At 46.6% G+C, this 25,130-nt stretch overlaps 1 protein-coding gene and 1 long non-coding RNA gene across 12 annotated transcripts in view; one reads left to right on the top strand and one right to left on the bottom strand.

Annotated features, from left to right (window-relative positions):
* Positions 1-25,130, top strand: part of DLGAP1 (DLG associated protein 1) — a 781,268-nt gene that overhangs the window by 702,294 nt on the left and 53,844 nt on the right. The gene's annotated exons all lie outside the window — the stretch shown is intronic.
* Positions 13,096-20,513, bottom strand: LOC109577935 (uncharacterized). The gene is made up of 2 exons (XR_002183619.2): positions 19,889-20,513; positions 13,096-19,816 (listed from the first exon to the last, which is right to left on the bottom strand). It is a non-coding gene; the product is annotated as an uncharacterized lncRNA (long non-coding RNA).

Raw genomic sequence — 25,130 nt, 5'->3', positions numbered from 1 at the left:
ATGCAGAAAGAGGAATTGTACTCAAAGTTTTCTTGCCTTTTGAGTTTCCCAGGATGACCTGCAGAGCTTTTCTGGGCTGAAGTCCCAGCCTCCAGGCTGTGAACTTTCTGTCGGTGCATTCACTTGCTCGGGCTGCTGTAAAACTACCAGACTGGCCGGCTCAGACAACAGAAATACAGAAATACACTTCCTCACAGTGCTGGGGCCTGGAAGTCTGAGGGCAGGGCGTGAGCAGGCTGTGTGTCCTGGAGCCCCTCTTGTCGGCTTGCAGACTGCTGTCTGCTCCCTCGTCCTCAGGTGGCCCTTCCTCTGTGAGCACACTCCCCGGCACCTCTCTCTTATTATTAGGACCCAATCCTATTGGATTCCAGCTCACTCTCATCTGACCTAATCACTTCTTTAAAGGCCTTTTTTTTTTTTAAGTCTTTTTTGAATTTGTTACAATATTGTTTGTTTTATTTGCCCAGGAAGCATGTGGGATCTTAGTTCCCTGACCAGGGATCAAGTCTGCATCCCTTCATTAGAAGGCTAAGTCCTAACTAGTAGACCACCAGGGAAGTTCCTCTTTAAAGGCCGTATCTCCAAACACAGTTGCCTTTTGAGGTCCTAAGAGTAAGGACTTCAACAGTTGAATTTGGGGGAGCACACCCTCAGCTCATAACCGTGGACTGCAGGCCTGGGAGACTCGTACATAAAGTTCACTTCCGTCCCCTCTCTCCGTGTAACAGGTGGGCTCCGCGCAGTTAAGGCAGGTGTGGGGAGGGGAAGGTCAAGCTGGGATGGTCACAGTGTGGCCCCTCAGCCTAGGCCTGCCTCTTGGTCCTAGGACAGAGATGGGAGGAAGGGAAAGGAGGTCCAAGAAGCCCCCACAGGCTGGGTCTTAGTCTCTATAAGCACGAAGCAGCATTGAAGGCTCACTCTCCCAAGAGCCGGTTCCCTGCAGAAGACTTGCTGCATACACAGTTTATAGCAAGGCACAGACACTCCACCAAGTCCGTACACGCCCTGGACCCAGAGGAAGTAAAGGAGCAGACAGTGAGGCTCGTGTGTGACGGCCTTCTGCACGGTCTGTGTGGCAGAAAATGATTTCATCCTCGAGGCATGGCTCTGAGAAGGAAGTCAAACAGCCCACAAGTTGAAATAAACCAAACAGTCTTATCTTATTCTTGATTCATGGGTTCCTCTTTCTTCAAAGGAAGCCTTCAGAGGCAGGACTCTATGAACTGTCACCATCAGAGTGACTGCTGTTGCAAAGTCCCTCCTGGGACCTCGCATCTGTGACTCATAACACCTGGGATCGCTGACATTTTCCCCTGACAGATCTTTACTACTCACTGGTCAGACTCACTACCCAACATGGGCTTAAAAAATTAAATATACCTGAGTGCTTAAGTATAACCCATGTGTGTGCTCAGTCACATCTGACTCTCTGTGATCCCCTGGACTGCAGACCACCAGGCTCCTCTGTCCATGGAGTTTTCCAGGCAAGAATACTGCAGTGGGTTGCCATCTCCTCCTCCAGGGGATCTTCCTGACCCAGGAATCGAACCCACATCTCCTGTGTCTCCTGCAGCAGCAGGTGGGTTCTTTACCACTAGCGCCAACTGGGAAGTCCCTATATATAAAAATATATGTTTATATTAAGTGAAATATGCCCATCACAAAAAGGACAAACACTATATGATCCCACTTACATGAGAGACCTAGTCGTTAAATTCAGAGACAGAAAGTAGAAGGGTGATTGCCGGGGCTGGGGAGGGGGAAGGGGAAGTTCTCATTTAATGTAAAGAGTTTCAGTTTTGCAAGATGAAGAGGGCCTGGAGATTGGTTGCACAACAGTGTGAATGTAGTTACTGAACTATACACTTAAAAATGGAACACGGTACCTTTTATGTTATGTATATTTTAGCACCATATTTTTAAAAAGGCTGCTGTTGGAATCATGTAATAGAACAGACTCGTGGTTGGGGTCAAGCAAACCTAAGTTTGAATCTCATATCTTCCACTCACTAGTTTGGGAACAAGGTTCTGAGTTTTTTTTGTTTAGTGCCTTCCAAGTTTTAATATTTCTCTGTTTCTAGTGGGCAGGAATTTGTAAAGAGCTTCAGTTGGGTCGTTCTGGCCCAAGGTCTCTCCCCAGCTTGCAGCTGGGTGGGTGGAGGGCTGGAACACTGGAGGCTGGCTGAGGATCTCCCCCTCTTCTTAGAGTCTCAAGGCTTCTTCATATGGTCTTTCCACGTGGCTGACTTGGGCTTCCTTTCAGCATGGCGGCCTCGGGACAACGGGATGCTTCTGTGGCGGCTCAGGGCTCCAAGCAGGCAGATGGCCCAGGGACAAAGGGAGATGCAGCATCACCTTCTCTGATGCGGCCTTGGAGGCATACACTCTCACTTCCTTCATACTCTGTTGGTCACAAGCAAATCACACACTTCCCCAAGTTCAAGGGGAGGGGTATTAGACTCCACCGCATGATGGGAAGTGGCAGAGTTCTAGAGTAGGGTTGGCAAATTATGACTGTTGGACCAAACCAGGCTCACCTCTCCAAGGCAGCCATGTCCATGTGTTTATATCTTGTCTGTGGCTTTGCCACAGAGTCAAAGTTGAGTGTTTGCGACAGATACTATGTGGTCTGCAAAGCCAAAAATATTCACCGTACAGCTCTTTATAGAAAAGTTTCCTGACCCTGTTCTAGAAGACCGTGTTAGATGGACAATATTGTTTTAGCCACCTTTGGAGTATGATATTGGCTGCAGGCAGGTTACCAGCCTCTCTGAAGTTCACCAGGGTCTCCAAACCTGTAAAAAGTAATGGGGTGTGTGTGTGTGTGTGTGTGTGTGTGTGTTCAGTTGTGTTCAACTCTTTGAGACCCCATGGACTGTAGCCCACCAGGCTCCTCTGTCCATGGGATTTCCCAGGCAAGAATACTGGAGTGGGTTGCCACTTCCTGCTTCAGGGGATCTTCCTGACCCAAAGATCGAACCCGAGTCTCTTGCGTCTCCTGCATTAGCAGGTGGATTCTTTCCCACTGCGTTACCTGGAAAGCCCATAAAAAAGGAATGATGATCGTATGTAAAAGGTACTTAGCACAATTCTATGCCTATAACAGTTCTTCTCCTTCCAGGCTTAATTATGATTTGAGAGTCACTGAAAGGCGTTTACTGCTGGTGTAGGTCTATTAACTGTCAGAAATTCCCAATTTAGACCTTACTTGGAATTTAGGCAGACTTTACAGACGCCCTCTATTTAAACACATATTTATTACTCTGGAGGAAGGATCTGTTTGCAAGAATTCTTTTAAAAATGCAATCCTTGCCATCCTCCAGTGCATTATTTTATTGGACTCACTAGATTTTTATCTTCCAAGGAGCAAATACTTCAGGAACTGGGGCAGCCTGGTAAATTTGGAATTGAGTGAGTAGGGGAAGAGCATGGCAGTGGTGGGTCTCCGGTGGCCTCAGGAGAGAAAACCACATGAAATTTGACCTGCTTCACGGTTAAGCTCAGGGCTGCCTCTGCCCCAGACAAAGCAATGAAAAATATTTTCTTGCCCTCGCCTTGCCCATTGCCTCCCTTTCCAAGTGCCCAGACTTTTTATCTCTCCCCCAAACTCCTCCACTGGCCAAAATCTCCCTCGGATGTTTTCTCTCCTCCCCTGGATATTTCCAAGGCCAGTCCCCCAGCAGATGATCTGCCTGTGACTCTGCTTTCTTCCTTGCTCCACATTCGAACCAGGTCCTTCGAGAGCCTAGTTATTCAAAGCTTCTGAACTGTCTCTAGAGGAAAACTTCTAGCCAAGAAAATAGAGACCCCAAACAGGCCCTTACAGGGGTAACATTAGACCAACCAGTCCCAACTCTCTTCTTCATGGACCCAAAAACCACTGAAATTAACAACTGTATGTGTGCATCATTTTAAAAAGTTATATTCTATCTCCTCTCCAAGATATGTTTGACTCCAATCACTCTTAAAAATCTACTTAGCTTCAACCTGAGCTGTGTTGGAAGAACCGTTCCTTTTCATTATACCTATTTGTTGCTGTGTTATTTTTACATCAAATATTATGAGTGTTTGGGGGGCCGTGGAGAGGAGACGTTTGTGACTAAGTGATTAGAGACCATTCCCTTTGGCCCTATTAATTTTTACAGCATTTTCCCCATCTTACTTGGCTGAGACTTGCAATTTTGTGCAAATTTTATAGAACACCTTCTGGTATCTGCAGAATCCCAACTTCTGGTATCTGCAGAATCCCAACTCCATTTCAGTCAAAGGCCAGTTGAGTTTATGCTGCTCCAGGAAGAAATACAGTTTGGAAACATTACTCAGCTGGCTGCCAAAAAAGTAACTGTTAGTACTATGACCTGTGCTCCTTCTACTGTAACCTCAGCCCAGAACCTTTGCAATTACCAAAGGGCTTTTACAAGCTCCGCCTCCTCAGCGTTCACTCTAACAGTCATTTTATAGTTATTGTCCTGTTCTACAGATTGTCGTTAAAAAGAACATGAAGCAGTGATGTACATTGCCCTAGATCACAGAGCTACTCATTGATGGACCTGGAATTCCAAGGACTTTGGCTCCATTCATACTTAAATTCATACTTCATTATTTCATACTTCCTAAGTGTACCAGGCACTGGGCCCTTTCAGCCAACACTGCTTCCGTTACTCCTTTCTGCAGAATGCTTGTGTTCATTTTATATCCAGTATCACTGACAAAGTGCTGCCAACCATTCTCTTCCAACCATTTCCACCTTCCGCTTCCCTGGTGGCTCGGTGGTAAAGAAGCCACCTGTACACAACGCAAGCGACACGGATGCAATTCCTGGGAGGGAAAGGTCCCCTAGAGAAGAAAACGGCAACCCACTGCGGTATTCTTGCCTGGAGAATCCTGTGGCCAGAGGAGCCTGGAGGGCTGCAGTCGATGGGGTAGAAAAGAGTTGGACATGACTGAGCCACAAAGCACGAGCAACCATTCTCTTAAGCTCAAAAAAATTTTTTTGACAACATACTTCCTAATCCCTCTTAGGTGAGCAATAGGAAAATGGACTAAAATGAGAGCCTTCGAGACATGTTTAGTAGAAAAGCTTTGGTTGTTTTGCTTATTTTTAGCTCAGGTAAACATCTGGGGAGTAACTAAAAATAAAAACGCGTCTGATGTGGTCAGTGTTTGTACTTTTCTCACTAAAACTGTGAATATAAAGGTCACATGAAATCAGAATTTTTGTGTGTATCTGTAATAGGAGCAACAGATGGTGGATGTATTGAATGACAGAGTTTTAACCTAAGATTCAGTTTGTTTTGTCACCTACCACCTACCTGGCACCAGATTAGACAACTGAGACAGCTGGTTGCCAAGGAGATGAGATGGCATCATTGGACCACATCTGTGTTCAAGTATAGCTTCAGAGTTTCGCAGGCCTTCTACGCAGGAGCAGCGGTACTGCCGGCTTACTAGCTGCTAAGACAAGACAGATTTCCATTTTGAAACAGTTGATGTTGTTGTTGTTTAGTCAATAAGTCGTGTCCAACTCTTTGAAATCCAATGGACTATAGCCTGCCAGGCTCCTCTGTCCATGGGATTTCCTAGACAAGCATACTGGAGAGGGTTGCCATTTCTTACTCCAAGTGATCTTTCCAACCCAGCGATAGAACTCACATCTCCTGCATTGCAGGCAGATTCTCACCACTGGGCCACCTAGGAAGCCGTATACTATTAATTGAGCACTTACTATGTGTCAGGCAAGATTCTTAGCATTTCTCAAATATTACTTCATTTCATCCTCCCGACAACCCTGCAAGGGTTACTATCTTTATTTCACATAGTTAAGACAACAACAACTGATGATTGAACAGATTAAATAGCCTTCCTTAGGCCTGCCTCCCAAACATATTCTGAGATGTCATGCACGATTGCTTCTCAGGCATTGAAAGCAGATAAAGTTATTGTTGTCTGTTTGATAGGTTTTTAGTAATTTAAGTGCATCATCTTAGGACTAGTATCCTACCTAATTACTATGGCAAACTAGGGAAATTTAGTTGACTAGCCTTAAGTAGAGCTTGGAGAGGGTCTGTGCTTTTAAATTCTCAAGCACTTGAACTTAAAGTGAGCTGGTCCCATGCACATCCTGCCCTCCAATCCTCTCTAGCTGGAAGTCAATCATGTTGACCATGAGCGCAAACGAAAACATACTTGAAAATGTCTTTGGTTTGTCTGTTTTCGTCTTTTACGAACTGAGTGGTAATATAGAAAGTAGGAAAAAAGTTTTAATCACTGATGGGGATCCATCCTGCAAGACCTCAGAAATTCATTGCAATGTCTGCATTTTCCAAGGTAGGAGACAACAGAGGCCGGGGCCAGTCATCCATGTGATTTCAGGAGGTGGAAGCTTCAGAGGGTGGAAGTGGGGCATATGTGTGTGTGTGTGTGTGCTCAGTTGTGTCTAACTCTTTGTGAGCCCATGGACTGTAGCCCACAAGTCTCCTCTGTCCATGGAATTCTCCAGGCAAGAATGCTGGAGTGGATTGCCTTTTCCTTCTCCAGGGGATCTTCCCAACCCAAGGATCAAACCTGAGTCTTTTGCGTCTCCTTCGCTGGTCATTGGCAGGTGGGTTCTCTACCACTGCACCACCTGGGGAGCCCACTTGGGAATGGGGCGCAGTGGGGCAAAGCTGATAAAAATGGACCAGGCAGGCCACAAGCCCCCACCAGAGGGGAGGGCTCAAGCTTAGCGAAGACGCAAGACTTTCACAGGACATTTTTATTTTCTCTCTGCATCTCCTCCTCTCAGTGGATGGCTCCAGGGCTGGGAGGGCAGAGCATGGGGCTGCTCGAAGCTGAGTGGTAAAGGAAGGCCTCTCTAAAGAGAGGATTTATGAGCTGAGACCAGAAGGACTAGAAGAAAGTTTAACAGTGAGCACTAGGGACAGCCGTCTGGAAGTGTGCCCTCTCGCACTTGGGATGTCCACGTAGGACTCTTTATGCTGGAGAAACCCCAACGTCTGAAAAGGGTAGGATCTCCCTGCTCCAGTAAAACCTCCTCAGGGAAGTTTCAAGATGGTTTTTGCAATACTGGAATTGTGTTGTATCAAATAACATAGAAGGAAAGAAGAAAGAGCCTCCTTCCTGTGTTTGTGGGGCTTCCCTGGTGGCTTAGAAGGTAAAACATCTGCCTGCAGTGGAGGAGACCCAGGTTTGATTCCTGGGTTGGGACAATCCCCTGGAGGAAGAAATGGCTACCCACTCCAGTATTTCTTGCCTGGAAAATTCCATGGATGGAGGATCATGGCGGGCTACAGTCCACTGGGTTGAAAAAGAGTCGGACACAACTGAGCGACTATCACTTTTCCTATGTCTGAGATGTTAGTGCCACACCAAATCCTCTTTCTTGATATCAACTATATCATTGGGATTCCCCTGGGTGGTCCAGTGGGTTAGACTCCATGTTCTTTAATGCAGGGGTGCTGGGTTCAAACCCTGGTCAAGGCACTGGATTATGCATGCTGCAACTAAGACTTGGTGCCCCCAAATAAATGGAGGAAAAAAAAAACTACATCATCTGTCTCATGACACTGTGAGGTCATCGATGCCATCACCCTAACTCAATGGATAAGGAAATGGGGTGAGAGATGAGTCATCTGAAGTCCTTCATCCAGTAACTGGCAAGTCAGGATTGGACCAGCTCTGGTCATCTTTAAGCACCACTAGAGGAAGCTGGGCCACCGCAGCTGAGCACATCTCTGAAATAGAGATGACCTGATTTGGTGATCTCTTGTGTCATCGCATTTGCCAAACAAAATCATTTACGCCAACATGTGAGTGGAGCAGGAAACAAAGACCTACTTTATCACTAATTTCTCTCTGCTCTCATCCCAAAGCATCAGCACAGGATCGGAACAAGCAGAGCGTGATGAGTTCTACAGGAAAGATAGGTAGGAGGTGCTCACGGAACACAAAGGAAGTGAATCCTGAAGCATGAACAGTTTCCCAAGCCAGGAAGGATGCTTAGCATCTGTTAAGTCACTGCCTAAGTGCCAGGCAAACAGATCGATTAGTAAATCAATAAAAGGGAGTAAAATTAGAGTGACTCAGATGTTAAAGGCATTCATTTTCTCCGATCACAGCAAGTCTAGAGGCAGGGCAGCCAATGAATATACAAAACCAGCTTCTTGCCATCTTCTGTCTTCTGGAGCAGAGACTCCTTGTGGTCCCCAGATGGCAGCCACAGTTCAAGGTGTCTCTCACTGATGACAATGTCCAGCGGAAGAAAAGGGATGTCACTGACTTGTGTCACTGTTAAAAAAAAAAAGGAGGTTAACTTTCAACAAAGCACTTGCAAGAGAATTCCCTTCTCATCCTTCATCTTGCAGAACAGAGAAGATTGAGCCTTCACATCTAGGGAGGGGTCTACCTCCCTGAAAAGTCATGCATGCCTAGTTAGCAAGGAGGGTGGTTAAAAGAAAGCAAACAACACCTGCCACAGGTATAAAGGCATGAAAAAAGATGGAATTCTGAATGTTGGGGTAGCCAAAAAGTTGTTAGTTGTGAAAATGTCGGGAGAGGCTAAAAATATACACTGCGTGCATACATGCTTCAGTTAAGTCCGACTCTGCGACCCATGGGCTGTAGCCTGCCAGGCTCCTCTGTCAATGGAAATCTTCCATGCCCTCCTCCAGGGTATCTTACCCACCCAGGGATCAAAGCCAGGTCTCCTTCGTCTCCTGCACTGGCAGGCGGGTTCTTTACAACAATCGCCAGCTGGAAAGCCTGATATACACTGCAGCCAGGTGGAAGAGGAATTATATGCCAGTGTTTGGCTGTCTCACAGGTACATGTTCCTTACTTTTAAAATATGAGTAAAATAATAATGTTAAGAGGTTTTCATTATTTTTTTAATGTGGCAATTGTATAAAATTTCCTCCAAAAAACAAATGGTTTAAAAAAAGACAAAATAGACAAAACCACATATAGTAAAACTATTTAATCAGGCCTCAGCAGTGAAGAAATATTAGCGTACCTAATTTTCATTCTGACATTTGTACTTTTTTGTGATTATAGTAGTAATGCCTGTTCACTGTTTTGTTTTTTTTTAATTGGAAAATTCCGAGAAGCCCAAAGAATAAAGTAAGAATCATCCACAGACCACCACTTGGTTATCATGACTTAGTGCTGAATGTGTTTATCTAGAGTTGCAGTCGAAAGTGACTTCAAATTTTCTGTCAAATGAAGGCAAGCTACTGCCAGTCCGTTTAGAGGGGGAAAAAGCAACACATAAATATATAGGTTGAGTTAGAGTCAAACATGGCACATAACATGGGTGAGGGGAAGAATTATCATTGTTTTCTTTTTTTCCCTAAAGGGGTGTATTTCTGGTTTGTTGACTTTCTGCAGGTCTAACCCCCCAGCTCTGTAACTGAGGAAAGAACACAAGTATATCCTTGAGAGCCAGGTCTGTGGGGTAGTTCTGGTTGGGAGGAATGGGGAACCGGGCATAGGAACTGAGGCTGAATCTCAACCTGGTGAGTTACAGCTTTGGTTTACAGCTTTGGTCCTCAGAGTTACATCAGGTCAGGACACGGGGGCTTCAGCTCTAGAAAAGCCACTAGAATGCTCACGTTGGCAAGTTCAGAAAGGCTCTGTCTGTCCTCTTCGAAGCAGCCCCTGCAAGGGGTCAGGATGAACAAGAGTTTAATTTTGCACTTTCACTTTTTTAATATTTATTTGGCTACACTGGGTCTCAATTGTGGTATGTGGCATCTAGTTCTCTGACCAAGGGTCAAACCCAGGCCCCCTGCATTGGGAGCACAGAGTCTTAGCCACTGGGTCACCAGGGAAGCCCCTGCACTTTCAATTCTTAAAAGGAAATCTGAACGTTTCTGTATCTAATAGCAAACAAGAGCAAAGCTGCTTTTAGAAATGCTGGAACCTGCCTGGGCAGGAATCTGTTATGAATGCTATTGGGTTTTGTTTTTTTTAAGCCCTCTTTTTCTTTATTTTTATTGATTCTTTCAGGCACACATGTTAGGGGCGCTACTGGTTTCTGGGTAAATGGTTTGCTTGCTGCATGCTGTTAAAAATCTACTGAAAGACAAACAGTACCCTTCCACCAGAGAGCCATATGACTTTGGGAAAGTTACTTAACCTCTCTGGTCCTCAGAAAGTTCAAGGGAAGAGATCTTAGAGATCATGGAGTCTGCTCCTCACGATCTGGGACTCAGAGAGGGTGAGTGACCAGCCAAAAGGCCAACAGCTTCCCCCGTGTTTTATTAACATTTTGATTTTTAAAAGGAGTCCAGTGAATTTAGAAATTAATTAGGTTGTGTTTCAAGAGCAAATGAACAAGAGACTTCAGTGTCAAAGAATGAAAACTAAGGCCTTGAGAAATAGATATTATACATTATAATAACTATCCAAATGGGTTTGTAGGAAAAAAAATGTGAACTAAGATGTGACACATTCTATGAACAATATTTACCCCCCTCCAAATATTTACGGGATACCCCCTTGGAACCTAAAGTCCAGTAAAGAACTGAAGATAATCATGATGTAGTAAGTGCTCTGTCAGATAAAAAGTGAGGTGTTCTTATGAGAACTAAGAGAAGGCATTTAGGAGGACTTCCGGAAGCCTTCATGTAAGAGGTGACACCCCAGCTGGTACATGAAGGAGAAAGAGAGCAGCAAGTTCCTGCAGGGAAATTCCATCTGCAGAGGCCAGGGAGCTCGAGGCTCGAACATCTAAAGGTAAAAGCTGTCAAGGGGATGTGGAGTTCTGAGACCTTAAAGATGAGAAGCTAAAGTCCAAAGCCCTGGACCCTGCTCTTTATCCCGAGGGCAGAACTGTCAAGCTGGATCCATTCAGAATCTCCCGCTGCTGCTCGGAGCACGTACAGTAGTTTGGAGGCGAGGAGCAGACAGACTCAGTGAGACTGATTAGAAAAAATATTTCTCAAGCTCTTTGGACAAACAAGATACATTTTACGTGCTAACCCGGGATGTACCCACAAAACCGAACTGACTGCCTTTGTTTGATGCACTCTTAAGTTTTCTAATCCACTCCATTTTTTTTTTTCTTTTTTAATGGTGAAACTGCAGGACCCACCTCAATTGACTCATGACCCATTAATAAGTCACACCTGGTAGTCTGAGGCACCTCGAGGTAGGAATTTTGGCTGTCATCCTCCAGAGAGGAGATAACAGGATCCAGGAAAGCAGAAAGGAGGATTGTAGGAGGTGGAAAGATTCCAGAAGGATTTAAGAGAGAGGAGGGTTAGGACCCAAAGGAATTAAGAGGTTGTGGCTTGAACTTGTATGAAAACGTGTCTGGCTAAGATGGGGGATGTTAGCTTGAAGAATCTACCTGGAGGGTAAAGGGTGTTTGGGGAAAAAAAAAAAGCCCATTTTGTTTGGTCAATACAAGTATAGCCCTTCATTTGAGGTCTACCTAAAGAAAATCATTTGAGTTCTATCTGAAGAAAAACCATCTAAAGATGAAATTATGTAACTCCAGAAAACGGTCAAGTTTTACTAAAAGAGGGAGCAAAATGGTGGCACTTTAAAGGAAGAAATCATTCCTGGGGGAGCTCTGCAGCGAGCCTCAAAATTCTACTTAGAAAAAACAGGCAAGCTCACATCCCCAGGAAGTAACCCAGATCAAAGTCTCACCTGGTTCTTTGCTGTGACTGCCACCAGCTTTTCTAAGACTGAGAACAGGGTAAGTATAGCCTCTGACTTTTCATGTAGCAAACCGTTGGCAGGAGCTAACTGCTTTACAAAGTTGGCAGCAGTTTTAGAACCCCCGATCGCTAATTCAGGAAGGGAGCAGGCGTTGCTTATGCACTTCTTGTAAAAAATGAAAATCCATTAACTTTATTCTCCACGCACGCTCTCCGACAGCATCAGGTCAAAGGGGCTTTTTTTCCTTCCACTTTTCAGGGCTTTCCAGAGTCCCAATCTGGCTCCTTCTAAATCTTTTCTTTTACAAAACAATAGGGAGGGGTGGTAGCCTGTGGCTAGTTGAAGATTTTGAACAATAGGTGTTTCTGAGCCGGGTTTATTGAAATGGTCCTGTCGGTGTCCTGTGGGGGACTGTAAATGAGATGTCGACAGGAGCTCTTTTGTGTGGACAGCATTCGGCCTGAAAGAGAGGAATTTCCTTTCTGTGCTAGTATTTAAAGTAGATTTGCTGCTGCTTTCCCTGGAACTTTTTATCCAACTGCCGGAGCTAACAGCACTGGATGAGTCACTCAGCGTGGCTGGGACTTCCTCCCCTCCCTGGCAGGGCTCTGTCTCTCAGGCATTTACATTTAGAAAGGACGGCTCCTAAGAAGATTGCTCGGATTTTCATCAGCTTGAGCCTCTTTTTCAGGTCTTCACGGGGACCTGAGCCGGCAGCCATCCTGACCCCCCAGGAGCCGGCAGCCACGCAGGGCTGTTTTTCTTAACTCCCTGGAAGACTTTTGGCTGTTTTGTTCCCTTTCTTTTTTAAAATCCAGGGAGGGTGAGACAAACATCTCCTCCGACTTAGGCCTTTCCCTCCCCCTTTTTTGTAAATGACAGGCAATTTCAGTTTACTGTAATTACTTCGGGCTGAGGTTGGACTAACCCCACCCTTAGAAGATAAGGTAACCGTTTTATTACCTCGCAGCCAGGTGCCTGGGGGTGACAAGACTGCCTTTTATCTGGAGACGTGACAAGGTTATCAGCAACTGAAAGGGGCTGAACCTTTGAGCGGTGGCCATTAAGATGCTTTCCCTTCACTGGGATCAATTTCCTAACTCATTATTGGTAGTTAATTTTGATCCAAAGACCAGCTCTGGTGGTTTCCTCCAGGGTTTCCGCATTCCTGCACTTCAGCCATGTACAGATGAATGGTGTAAACTGCAACTGCCAGCCAATCCCATAACAGGAGCTTGACATTCTAACCACGGTCCCAAACGTAAAACCCACAGAATAGTTTAAAATTCTCATTTGGTAGCTTTGCAGTGGGCATAGTTGCTTTTTTTCAAAGAATTGATTAATTAAAAAAAAAATCCTTCCCCTATGACAGTAGAAATCCAAAAGAATCAAAATGAATCACCTTTACTAGCCAAGGTTACACCAGGAGGCTGTTCAGGGCTTCTTTTATTTACTTTTTTAATATTAAAAAAAAAAAAACACTTTTTATTTCGTATTGGAGGTTGGCCGATTAACAGTGTTGTGATAGTTTCAGATGAAGAGTGAAGGGACTGCTATACGTGTGCATGCACCCTTGTTTTAGATTTTTTTAAAAATTAGTGCTTGATGTATTTCTGTTTGCAGTTCACTGACACACATTGGTTTATTCTTAAATCAAGCTTGTTTTACATGGATTCTCTGGGTTATCTCTTGGATTGGAAATGTGGGATAAAAACTTCTGTTTGGTAAACGATTTTCCAACTGTATCCTGGGTAGAGCGTTAGTGAATGAAGAATGCTCTTGCAGATGAACGTTCAGGTAAGTGTCCTGAGCTGCGCTCTGCTCTGCTTAGTCGTTCAGTTCTGTCGACTCCTGAGTTGCATCAAGTGAGCGCTGCACCGGCCTGGACTTAGCTCAGAACCACTCTCCTGTCAGGACATGTTAGGGTGGGCCAAGGTGAAGAATGTTACTTTTATCTCTTTTCCCCTGAAGTCAGATCGAAGCTGAGGGTAGGGGGTGAGAATGGGGAAGAGAGTGATGGAAGGGATGACTCAAAACACATACAGAACACACATAATCTTGCAGATATGGAGTGTTTATCTCCAAGGACACATCAGACTACTGCATCCTGTAATTTATGGAGATAACATTCCACACTGTAGAAAGATGCCAGTTAAAAGCCGCTATTAGTAGTACCCCTTCCCAGGTGTCGCTAGTGGTAAAGAACCCACATGCCAATGCAGGAGACAAAAGATGAGGGTTCGATTCCTGGGTCGGGAAGATCCCCTGGAGAAGGGAATGGCAACCCACTCCAGTATTCTTGCCTGGAGAATCTCGTGGACAGAGAAGCCCCGCAGGTATAGTCCATGGGGTCATAAAGAGTGGGATACGACTGAAGCGACTTAGCATCTATCACCATTATTTAAAAAAAAAAGATGTTTCTAAGGACAGCATGTGAAAACACACACAGTGAGAAACCAACAAACATCCAGAACTCCACACGGTCAAGGAGAGAGAGAAGTTGTTAGAAGTACTATTGAATTTGATGTTCGATTCCTCTTTTCCTTTAAGATATAGAAACCTTGCCCGCCCACCAGGGCAAGCCCACCACCGCCCAGTCACTATCTATCCACTACCCTCCTCCTGGGCTGGACTGGGACAGAGTTCTATCCAGGGCCAGACAAGCCTGGGAGCAGGAGGCTCTGATGCCCGAGGTACCTGAAGTCGTGGCCACCATCCTTCAGTGACTCTGCAACCCCATGGGCTATAGCCTGCCAGGCTTCTCTGTTAATGGAATTCTCCATTTCCTTCTCCAGGGGCTCTTTCCGACCCAGGGATCAAACCTGAGTCTCCTGTGTCTCTTGCATTGGCAGGTGGATTCTTTACTACTGAGCCACTATAAGCCTCCAGAGGTTCTGAAAACCAGAGACCAAAACCTGACCTGGCAGCTACTTGCAGCGTGACTATTTCACCTCTTCCAGTAGACAGACGCCTTAGCGTCCGCATGCTCCCGGGGTGTGTCACGCTCATCAGTTTCTACAATCTGAGAAGTTACAAGTCTCAAGCAAGTCCCAAGAGATTCACAAAAGGGCTTTTAGTCACTGTTCTCATGAGGGTTCAGTGGAGATGCTTAAGGCCCCAAGTACAGGACAGCTCTTTAACAGAAGAGAAAGGAGGCTTAGATGGGAAGAACCCAGGTTCTAATCAGACCCAAGGCGGAGAACGTGTGTATCCCCACCATATTTCCCCTTTAGTAACCCTAAGTTTGTTTTCAATGTCTTTAAGTCTGTTTCTGTTTTGTAAACAAGTTCATTTGTGTCATTTTTTAAAAACTAGATGCCACAGGGAACTCTCTGGCCGTTCAGTGGTTAAGACTCTGTACTTGTGTTAGGTAGGTAGAATAGGGAAAAGGAGTCCAAAATGGCGGTGGCTAAAAGACAAGGAAGGTCCGAGGACCAGAGTGAAGACTTCAGGCAGAACAAACAGAACAAACAGCACTCCTGGCTAAGCCCAATTTGCATAGGGCAGGCCCAGGTGGAGGAAAAAACATAAAAGGAGGAGCCAAAGCGCTTTCTCTCGACTCTCTCTCTCTCTCTCTCTCTTTCTCCCTCCCCACGCACTTCTCCACTCTCTTCTCTTCGAGTCTTGGATTCTCCTCCTATCTTATAAATAAAATAGAGCTGTAACACTGATTTGCCTAAGAGCTGTAGCACGGTTTGTCCAAGACCCGAGAGCTGTGACGCGCCGAGGGCTTTAACGTCCGTTGCTCCAAATCTTTGTTGTGACGAGACAAAGAACCGAGGAACATAGACTCGCGTGACACTTGCAATGCAGATGGGCCCAGGTTCCATCCCTGGTCAGGGAAGTGAGATCCCACAAGCTGCATGGCATGGCCAAAAAAAGAAAAAGAAATTAGATTCCACATATAAGCTATATATCACGTGACACTGTCTTTCACTGACTTACTTCACTTAGTATAATAATATCTAGGTCCATCCATGTTGCTGCAAATGGCATTTTGTTCTTTTTCACAACTAATATTCCATTGTATATATGTGTGTGTGTATATATACATATACATGTGTGTGTGTATATATATACATATATATACATATGTGTATATGTGTGTATACATATACATATGTGTATGTATATACATATATATACATACACATATGTGTGTGTATATGTATATACACACACACACACACCACATCTTCTTATCTATTCCTTTTGTCAGTGGCATTTAGGTTGCTTCTGTATTTTGGCTGTTTTAAAAAGTGCTGCGAGGAATAATGGGGTGTATTTTTATTTTTTAATGGCTTTCCCCGGATATATGGCCAGGAGTGAGACTGCAGGATCAAATGGCAGTTCTGTTTTTAGTTTTTTAAGGAACTTCCATACTGTTCTTCATAGTGGCTGTACCAATTTGCATTCCCACCAACAGTGTGGGAGGGTTCCTTGGATATTATTCAATGGTGGCAATGACCAAAACCCCACTGAAGAGTGGAAATGGAAATGCAGTCTGTAAGTGGCCCTTTACGCCCCCACTGTAAAGGCTGATGGTGTTTGCTGTGTGGTGTGGACAGAGAGAGACAGGGTTGGGGGGGGAGGTTGGGGCCCGGCCAAATTCTCTGGACCTGTGTCCTCATCTGTCAGTGACATGGCTGGATAATGAGGTGTCGTTTGAAGGCTGATCCTGTCATCTGGGAGTCAGTAAGGGGCCGCTGGCGTTCTGGGGCCCAGTGAGCTGGTAGATGGTATTCCACAATTTAACCCACAGTCTTTCCTGGTTTTCCTTTGAGGAGGGGGTTCCAGGGAGGAAGGAGGAAAGGAGCCGGATGAATAATAAGCTGCCTCACTGCACAGACCAGGCCCTCACATGCCCTGCTCTGCAGACACAAGTAATCATTCCTCCTCATCGTGCTCCAGCCCGCAAGAAGGCGAGCTGGAGGCAGTTTCTTGCTCCTTTGCTTCATCGCACATCCTGTCTGTCTCCCCAGGTTTGTCTGGAGCAAAAGCTTCTGCTCCAGGCTGAGCCCTTCCACCAGACGCTGTGTCCGCAGGGCAGCAGCATCACGAGTTCCGCCTTCTCTCCCGAGTCCAGAGAGTTGGCCAGTGAGCAGAGGTTCCTGATCGATTCAACCACAAGTTTCACTCAGCCTGGCAGACACTCTTGACCTCACTTGGTTTGGACAGGTCACTCACTCTGCATGGCCAGCTCACTGTTTCGAGGGAGACCAGCGGGCAGTGTGTGCCTGAGACCCTACCCCCACTTGGTGCCCATCAGTCACTCTCTCCAGCGGGGGCTGGCATCCCTGAGGTCTGCTGTATGGCCCAGACACAACCCCACGGCAGGGAGTCCTGCTGGGCTGTTTGTATGGTGGTGTCTCTTGCTTTTCAGGTCCCATGGTACATGTGACACTAGTTCTCATGAAATGAGACCAGGAATAATGAGGAGCCAAAGAATAAACTGTGTGTTGGAGAAGACTCTTGAGAGTCCCTTGGACTGCAAGGAGATCAAACCAGTCAATCCTAAAGGAAATCAACCCTGAATATTCATTGATGCTGAAGCTCCAATACTTTGGCCACCTGATGCGAAGAGCTGACTCATTGGGGAAGACTGAGGGCAGGAGGAGAAGGGGACGACAGAGGATGAGATGGTTGGATGGTATCACGGACTCGATGGACATGAGTTTGAGCAGATTCCGGGAGATAGTGAAGGACAGGGAAGGCTGGCATACTGCAGTCCATGGGGTCACAGAGTCAGACAGGACTTAGGGACTGAACTGAAAGAGTAAAAGGAGTGGAAGGAGCTGAGGAGGAAAGGCAGCTGCCTGGGGCAAGGGCAGTGAATGTGTGGCACCTCCCACAGCCAACTACTTGTGCCCCTGGGTAAAGCCCAGCAGAGAGGGTGGAGGAAGTTCAGAAGATAATCCACAGGACTCATTGCTTCCAGCTGATAGAGGTGGGCCATTCACAGTCTAACTCGATGTCAAAAGTCAGCCAGTCACAGCTGGACATGGCCAGCATTCAACAAGGCCAAAGAGAAACGGGTATCAGTGACAGGAGGTTGTGTCACAACATCCAAGGTCACAGACTGGCTTTGCTGAGTATTCATTTTTCTTTCTATCCTGGTGACCTTGCTTTCCTGATTATTAGTCCCTTTTTCTTCTTCTCCAGGAAGTCCCTTCTCATCCCTGTTCTTTCCTTCAGGTAACAAGTATTTACCACCATTCCACTATGTCCCACGCATGATCCAAGTACTGCAGTCGTCATGAACACAATGGACAACAATGCCTGACCTTGTGATCCTTACATCCTTAACTAATTACTCTGTCTCAGTCTGGAAGGGGAAAAAAATTCAGCTAACAGAGAATATAGGCAAGTGTTGCTGAGAAGTGATATCTAACAAGAAAGGAAAGCTGGGTGATGAGCTTAATAGAAAAATGTCCTCCACCCCTGACACCATCCTCACCCCAGGCTTCCCAGGCTTCTTGTCTTCCAAGACTCAGTCTGCTGGAGCCTGAGGAAATGGGGGACCAGCTGCCCAAACAGGAAACTTTATTTCATTCTGTAACCCTGACCTTGAGCCCCAAACCTTCCCCTCCTGTCAGCAGTCCATTCAACCCAGGAAGACTTGCTGACCTGGCAGGTACAAATTTTGAAAACTACACAAAATGTTACAGACATTAAAATAGGAAAAAAAAAAAACAAAAAATCCCTAGGCCCTAGAGGAAGTGGTATATCTGATTCAGTGGTTAGAAATCGCTTCATAAAGTCATGGAACAAATGGAAGTTTAATCCTAACAGATGACACTGCCGGGGCAGTCACTTGTGTGCGTGGATGACTCAGTAGCACCTGTTGGAGAGGGTGGGAAAATGAGCCGTGAAATCCTGAAGGCATTCCCTGCTAGAAGCAACGGCCCCACCTGGCAAATTAGTAAACCGGGCGTTCTCAACATCCTGCCTGGAACCTTTGTGCCCAGTTCTATGAAGGCGGTGACTCACCTGAGTTACCGGTCAAATGATTCTTACTCAGAGCCCTCTGTTTTTAACCGTTAATATTAAATGATCAAGGCAACCTCTAGCCAAATGTCCATCTACTTTCAAGATGTTCCTTTGAAATGATTGATTTTGGGCAACAACTGGTTTTACAAAGGGCAACCCTCAATTTCTCTAGTGTTTAACAGGTTGCCAAGCTTCATTAAAGGTCCACATTAGAGGCTTTGGACCTCAGTCCCTGGACCTGGGCCTTCTAAAATGACTTTCCTCCAAACCTCATTTAACTTCAATTTACTTAATTAATGGAATTTTCTGAAGGGAACAGTTACTTTGATCTGAACCTCTTTCTTAGTTTCCGGTTAACGTTTCCAGAGCAAGACAGGAGTGGGGTGAGGGGCGGGAGCTCCCAGGAGCTCACAACTGCAGTTCTCCAAATCAGAGACCTTGGAGGAGCCTGAGAGGAAGAAGGCTGGTTGAAAATACTGCCCTTGGCATTTTCGTGGGTGTTTGCCCCACACACAGATAAAAGGGGTGGGGGTAGGGGGACGACGGTGTGCTGCAAAGCAAGTTCTCTGGAAGCTGGGCCTGCAGCTTGAAAATCTTCAGTCATCCTTGCAAATCAACCAACCGGAAACCAGCGATGGGAATTAGAAATGCTTCTACCCGGAAAGTCTCCTGCAAACTAACGACAAATTCAGACACAAATGGAAAATGCAAGTCCCACCCAGCAGGAATCCTCAGTTTCCCAGCTATTCATCCTCACAGCCATCCCCCTAACCAAAAGGCCACAGCAGTTTTAGCTTTGCACCTTGCCAAGGAAGCAAACACTGCTGCCCTAGGTGCTGGTTAGGGGGGAAAAAAACCCAGCAACCTCAACCCGCAGGTCTTACCTTTCAGTAAGGGGAAAAATTTTTGTTGAGGTGGTAAGTTAAAAAGCAAGACATTCTGAGTGGTGACTTCCACTCTGCGTTTTTTGAGCAGACCAACGCAGCCCCTGTTGTTTAGCCTAGTAGGCGCTGGGCTACTCTTTTGGGGACCCCATGGGCTGCATGCAGCTCGCCAGGCTCTTCTGTCCATGGGATTTTCCAGGCAGGAATACTGGAATGGGTTTGCCATATCTTTCGCCAGGGGATCTTCCCGATCCAGGGATCGAGCCCGCGTCTCCCTGCATTGGCAGACGGATTCTTTTACGACTGAGCCACCAGGGAAGCCAGTCCCCTGTCCCAGCGTGGCTTACCTGGGAGCCCAGCCCCGGAGTTCAAGGTACATCAACGATCCGCGCTTTGGTCACCGGGGGGCGCGCGCGAGCGGAGCTGCCCGGAGCGATACTTCTGTTTTCTCAGACTTTGAGTTGAGAGGCGGGGGAAGGGCAAGGGGCGGAGGGAAGGGTGGGGGTGGCGAGGGAGATGCAGCTGGCTTTCAGAAAAATCCCTTTGTTCTCTGTAATCTTGCCGCTTGCCAGTTTAGAAGGCCAAGGTTGCCACGTTACCTGTTGCCAGGGTCCTGCGAGTGCCTGGAGAAAATGTGGGCGACAGAGGTAGCGCGCACAGTCCTCGGGCTCGGTGGCTCTGCAGCCCTTTGCCCCGGCTGGGCGCTGACATTTGGAAAGCAGCTGCTGCGATCGCCGAGCAGTTTGGTTGTAGTTGTAACAGAGGAGTGGCTGCGTCTTACATCATTTCCAGGCATGAAGTGCCTGGGGCTTTTTTTTTTTTAATGACTAATTTTCGGATCCCTCCCTCCTTGGAGTTTGGGACAGTACATGTACTGTGCACGACAGCCTCACCTCAGGAAGCCCAAGGTTTGTAGCAACTTGTTAAAACAACTTGGGTGCCTCTTAAAAAAAAAAAAGCTGTGACTCTGAAACAAACCTTTTCATTTTTCCTTCTGAAAACAATGTTGCGTTTGATTAGCCGCGGAGGCTCGCTGGAAGTCGGCTTTCCCCGGTGAAGCCCGGCTGCTATCGGTTGAATAGATCTCGAAGCCAGACAAGCCGGGGCTTGGGGCATTTGTCTGGCATTAGGAAGTGTCTGGAACACTGGTAACTACCAACTGGCCAGTCCTATGACTACAAGAGTTATGACACCGCCCCTCCCTCTGTCCACATCCCTCTCCGCCCCCCTCCAACGCACACAAGCCTGCTTCTCTCTACTTAACAAGGAGGAAAAGTTTAACTCTTTTCTGTGGTTTACGTGGAGGGTGGCTCTGGTGGAAATCGGTCTCCTGGCCACAGCCCTTGAGCCAAAACTAACCAGGAAAGAGGCCAGCAGAAGCCCTGCCCCCACCCCCCCACCCCCCGCCCCGCAGGAGCCCTGCGCCCCGTCCCCAGTCCCCCGAAGCCCTCTGATCGCTGTCTCCTCACCGTGGGGCCGGCAGGTCGCAGACCGCTGACCACCACACTCTGGGTGGCCTGGAAACGTTAAGCTGTAAATATTTTGCAACAAGGGAGCGATTTTTCCGTGTATATTTTGGTTTTGTGCAGTTTCTCTTCTTTTGCAGCGTTTTAAGGTCGCAGCTGGGCACCCCTTGCTGACCACTCCAAATGTAGTCATCCTCCAGACCTTAGACCCAGACAACTGAGTTAGAAGCAGTTTCCTGGAGGTCCTCTTGGAGAGCATTGTCCTCTACTGGACATGGTGTTTCAGGGAAGGTTTACTAGACGGATGAACACAGGTGGTTTGGCTGAACAAGAAGAGATGGGATTTGAAGCCCTGTCGGACACGACTGAGTGACTTCCCTTTCACTTTTCACTTTCATGCATTGGAGAAGGAAATGGCAACCCACTCCAGTGTTCTTGCCTGGAGAATTCCAGGGACAGGGAAGCCTGGTGGGCTGCCGTCTATGGGGTCTCACAGAGTCGGACACGACTGAAGCGACAGCAGCAGCAGAGCATCTGAGAGTGGCATGATTCAGTGAAGTTAGTTACCTGCCCTGAGCCTCAGTCTTACTATCAAACAAATGGGTTTAGTGAGATCCATATTCCTGGGTCACGAGATCATGTCTATTGAATTCTTTTTTAATGGCAATGAAGAAATACCATTTAGGTCCCTTTATATATTTTTAAATATTTATTTGGCTGCTCTGGGTCTTTGTTGCTGCAAGAGGCATCTTTGCCCTTCGTTGTCTCATGGGATCTTTGGTTGTGGCATGTGAATGCTTAGTTTCGACATGTAGGATCTAGTTCCCTGATGAAGAATCGAACCCCGGGCCTCCTGCATTGGGAGCACAAAGTCTTAACCACTGGACTACCAGGGGAAAAGTGTGAAAGTCAGTTCTTCACATCAGATGGCCAAATTATTGGAGTTTCAGCTTCAGCATGAGTCTTTCCAATGAATATTCAGGACTGATTTCCTTTAGGATTGACTAGTTGGATCTCTTTGCAGTCCAAGGGACTCTCGAGTCTTCTCCCACACCACAGTTCAAAAGCATCAACTCTTCGGCACTCAGCTTTCTTTATAGTCCAACTCTCACATCCATAAATGACTACTGGAAAACCATAGCTTTGACTAGACAGACCTTTGTTGGCAAAATAATGTCTCTGCTTTTGAATATGCTATCTAGGTTGGTCATAACTTTCTTTCCAAGGAGCAAGTGTCCTTTAATTTCATGGCTGCAGTCACCATCTGCAGTGATTTTGGAGCCCCCCAAAATAAAGTCTGTCACTGTTCCCATTGTTTCCCCATCTATTTGCCATGAAGTGATGGGACCAGATGCCATGATCTTAGTTTTCTGAATGTTGAGCCAACTTTTTCACTCTCCTCTTTGACTTTCATCAAGAGGCTCTTTAGTTCTTCTTCACTTTCTGCCCTAAGTATAGTGTCATCTGCATATCTGAGGTTATTGATATTTCTCCCGGCAATCTTGATTCCAGCTTGTACTTCATCCAGCTTAGCATTTCTCATGATGTACTCTGCACGTAAGTTAAATAAGCAGGGTGACAGTATACAGCCTTGATGTACTCCTTTTTCCCAATCTGGAACCAGTCTGTTATTCCACGTCCAGTTCTAACTGTCTCTTCTTGACCTGCATACAGATTTCTCAGGAGGCAGGTCAGGTGGTCAGCCTCCAGAATCATTGACATGATTCCTGTTGACATGGAAGAGGAGATGATAATGGTCACTAGGTGGCGCCAAGTTGCATTTGGCCCTGTGGGGAGTGTAGCCAACCCCATCATCACTCTAGGAATAATGAGACACTCCCCACCCCCCAAATCACAGGTATCACATCCTGGCAGGATTTTTACATAAATCAAAGCAAATGATATGATACTGTATTTGGCTGTGTTATCCTGTTTTGATTATTCATGCTGAAAGGAAACTGGGGATAGCTGACAAGCAATCAAAAGATTATTCAGAATATCAGACATCTGATGTTGGAAGGTGGCATTTCATTTTGTTGGTGTATCAGTGGGCAGAATGTGTGAAGAACTGATTTTGACAAAATAATGAGTTCACACTATAAAAGTCCCAAGATGATCTAGTTTCTTAGATCAGATGGTGACTCGGGCGGTAAAGAGTCCACCTGCAATGCAGGAGACACCAGTTTGATCCCCGGGTCTGAAAGATCCCCTGGAGAAGGAAATGGCAACCCACCCCAGTATTCTTGCCTGGAGAATCCCTTGGACAGAGGAACCTGGCAAGTTAATAGTCCATGGAGTCAGAGTCAGACACGTCTGCGTGACTAACACACACTAATGTGTGTTAGTGTGTGTTAGTAACTAACACACACCAATGATGGTCACTCCCTGTCCCGCCCTCTCTGGTCTGCAGATGAGTAAGTGACACTGAGTGCTGTCCCCTCCAAACTTCCTGGGAATCGGTAGCTCCCTTGTGGTTACAGTGCAGGAAAATCAGTCGAGTGAGGGGAGCCATCAACCATGCACCTGTCTGCATCCCTTGGCTTCCCTGTGCTCGTGGGGAACCTGAGCCCAGCCTAGTCCTGTTCCAGCTCTGCCTCCACTGGCCACAGTGAGCCTCTGCTGGCCCTGTTATCTCTCAGGTACCTTAGCTAAAAACTGTGGAGGATGGAGTGCAGACTGCTGAGCTGTGTTCAAATGTAAAGATGTGTGATTCACGCAGAGCTCGGATGGAAGGTTTTCCTGGGGGAGCCTCTGCCAGCCCCAGGTAACTAATCTGCGGCTACATGTCTGTTATTCTCATTGCCTGCGCTTTCAGAGCACACGATACCAAAATGTGACATGTGTGCTTTCCTCTTCCTTCAACTCTCAGACGACCCCTAGGAAGTAGTCAAGTATCTCTGTCCCTGTCTTTTATGGGTTAGGAAATTACGCCAAATCGCAGGGCAGCAGAACAGCAGGACAGAGAAAATCAATCTTCCTGTTCACTGTTCATCACAGGACACTTTTTTTTTAGTGATCTCAAGAGACACCCTGAATATTGAAGCAAGTATTTCATTCAACTAGATGGCCCAAGTGGCAGCTAGAACCATGGGTATCTAGCTGGCATTTGGTGTTAGTGTTAACAACAGTCCCAAAGGGAAAGGCTGGGGTGGGGTTGGGAATGAGTTGGGGGAGAAAGTGATGGGAACACAATAGTCTGAACCACTTTTTAAGGGGTCTGTGGAAAGCTGGTTAAGGACTCGTTCTTTACTGAGGGGCTAGTTCCCACTTCGAAACTTCCTTCATTTCTGTGTTTTCCTCCATCGTGCTCCATACATGCAAAGCTGAGAATAGTGTATCCAGCTTCCTCAAGACCCAGGGGTCATCCTCAGATGCTTGCAGGGTGGCTGGTGGCTGCACAGACTCAGGCACCCGGTCTAATCACATCTCTTGAAGGACAGCACTTCAGGGAGCCGGCTCCTAATGGGCTGCCTGAGGGCTGGTCTCCCACTAAGTGAAAGTGAAATTTAAGTCACTCAGTCAAGTCCGACTCTTTGCGACCCCATGGACTGCAGCTTACTAGGCTCCTCCGTCCATGGAATTTTCCAGGCAAGAGTACTAGAGTGGGTTGCCATTTCCTTCTCCAGGGAATCTTCCTGACCCAGGGATCGATCCCGGGTCTCCCACATCGCAGGCAGACACTTTACCATCCGAGCCACCAGGGAAGTCCGATCTCCTACTAGCGGGTGCATTTTTACAATATTTTACATATTTTATAATAGGAGATGCACGTGCAGTGTCCTCCCTCTCAGAAACAACACCACAACTCAGAACACAAGTTTATATAGTGAGCATATACCCAAAAAAGGGAAGGAAGGAAAGGAGGAGGGGGGGAGGGAAGAGAAAGGAAAAGAAAGGCAGGAAGAAAGGGAGGAGGATCTGAGTGCAGGTGAACACCATTTGCAGGAGGTTATGCCAGTGTGCTGGAGAGGGCAATGGCAACCCACTCCAGCGTTCTTGCCTGGAGAATCCCAGGGACAGGGGAGCCTGGTGGGCTGCTGTCTATGGGGTCTCACAGAGTTGGACATGACTGAAGCGACTTAGCAGCAGCAGCAGCAGCAGCAGCATGACATTGTGCTCAGCT

This window comes from Bos indicus, chromosome 24 (genome assembly GCF_029378745.1).
Source record: "Bos indicus isolate NIAB-ARS_2022 breed Sahiwal x Tharparkar chromosome 24, NIAB-ARS_B.indTharparkar_mat_pri_1.0, whole genome shotgun sequence".
In the NCBI taxonomy this organism is placed as follows: Eukaryota; Metazoa; Chordata; class Mammalia; order Artiodactyla; family Bovidae; genus Bos; species Bos indicus.
Note: the sequence above shows the minus strand (reverse complement) of the source record. Positions and strands in the feature narration are given on the sequence as shown.